General features: G+C 48.9%; 1 long non-coding RNA gene across 1 annotated transcript; it reads left to right on the plus strand.

Annotated features, from left to right (window-relative positions):
- Positions 1-539: 539 nt before the first annotated feature.
- On the plus strand, positions 540-1,531 carry LOC138929577 (uncharacterized). The gene is made up of 2 exons (XR_011445826.1): positions 540-747; positions 807-1,531. It is a non-coding gene; the product is annotated as an uncharacterized lncRNA (long non-coding RNA).
- Positions 1,532-1,793: the final 262 nt, after the last annotated feature.

Genomic DNA, 1,793 nt, shown 5'->3' on the forward strand with positions numbered 1-1,793 from the left:
TTAAAGTCGGTGACAATGTGTATGCCCGTAGTTTTGCGCAAAGCAATGCGGCTAAACAATTCAACAGTAAGCTGGCTCCAGTCTTTATGAAAGCGACAGTTACTAAGAAGCTTAGCCATATTTACTATGAATTAGAAAACGATGTCGGGAAATCCTTAGGGGTGTATCACCTGAAAGACATAAAGAGCTAGAACGATTCTTGTCTGACCTTTTTCAGTTAAAACCTCTTCGAGTAGGACTCTCGATGAGTTAACTGTGGTGTAGGGGTCAGAGGGTAAGGGCAGGGAAAACAAATAGGAAAATATAAATAAGTATAATCGTAAGTTTAAATGATAGAACCGACTCATCGAAACGCATATGCCGCGACTAGAGTGTAGGGTAGCGCCTTCCAGAACATGCCGTTTTTCTTCTACCTGCATTCGCAGCGCCAGCGAAATCGTACGATTTTTGGCTTCTTTTTCCTTCCTCCAGTCCTTCGCTCGCGAGCATCGAGAGCGCGAGAAAGGATTTGGGAAAAGTCCCGTAGCTTTTGGCTCGTTTGCTATGCAAGGCACGCTGCGTGTAGAGAAATTTTGTGACGCTCGCTCACTTGAAATTGAAAACCAGAGCAAAGCACACGCATCGTAGATCATTTTTACTATAATAATTCCGGCACGTGGATTATACAGTTTCAATCGAATTAATAGTAAAGTGCCAGCAAGAGACCAGTGACAAAACTTAATAAGTGTTGTGCACGAGTGAGAACGGGTAAATATTAACTACGGAACGGCAGAGTTTATAGTGTAGTTAACCCTTTTGTTGTGCAGGGCTAGTTTGGCGCTAGGCGACGGCTCTTACGTCCTTCGCTAAGCGTGGCGTATCGCCGGCGTGGCAGCCACACGCGGCAAAAGTTGGCGATCAGCGAACAAGGCGGCGCGGTGCAACCGAGCGGCCATAACCTTACTCTTTGGAAGCCCTACGGCGGCAGCGACGTCGACGTGCAGCCCAACGCTGTGCGACCGAGCGGCCATAACCTAACTTTTCGGAGGCCCTACGGCGGCAGAGACGTCGACGTGCGGCCAACGCAGCACGTGCGCGTAACCCTACTTTTTGGGAACCTCTGCTTTGCCACGTCGGCTGCCAAGGAGCTATAGCGATCCGAGTGCGACCGCACTAAACCGGGAGCGAGAAATCTCCAAGAGTCAGACCAGAGGCGGCCTGTGTCTAAGTTCTCGGAGTAATGTAACCGGCCTCGTGCAGCCCCAACTAAGGCGATTCGGCTGTATGGACAGCGGCTAAGCATTACCTTTTCGAGCATAAGCCAGTAGGAACAGTGGAGGTGCAGCGAAGGTAGCTGAGCGGAGACTAGGCAGGAGCAGGCGCAGCCGGATAGAGAGCTCGCTTGAGCGGCAGGCATGTGACCTGTCGAAGAAGTTGGAGGCGCGTCGCGGTGAGCAGCGCGCTCCCGCTGGATGATTCCAGTAACCCGAAGGACGTAAAGTTTTGAGATCGATTAAATTTAGAGTAATGCGTAACATTAGATAGAAAGTAACTGATATTGTTGTTGCTTCTCTGCCGTTTAGCGTAATATGTGAATGCGAACGCGAGCGTCCCATTTAAATATCGTTTCTGAACTTTCCAACTAACAGCCATCAGCACCTGCAACTTCGATGGGCCCAACGAACCAGCAGCGGAGGATCTGAGCGTAAGTCAGTATATCGAAAGTAAATTGGCACCAAGGCCGCATATTTGATTTATTCTGTATATATATATATATCGATCGTATGTATAACTTAAACGGGATCCTAAGCGAG

The sequence above is a fragment of the Drosophila kikkawai genome, unplaced genomic scaffold, assembly GCF_030179895.1.
Source record: "Drosophila kikkawai strain 14028-0561.14 unplaced genomic scaffold, DkikHiC1v2 scaffold_50, whole genome shotgun sequence".
Lineage (NCBI taxonomy): Eukaryota > Metazoa > Arthropoda > Insecta > Diptera > Drosophilidae > Drosophila > Drosophila kikkawai.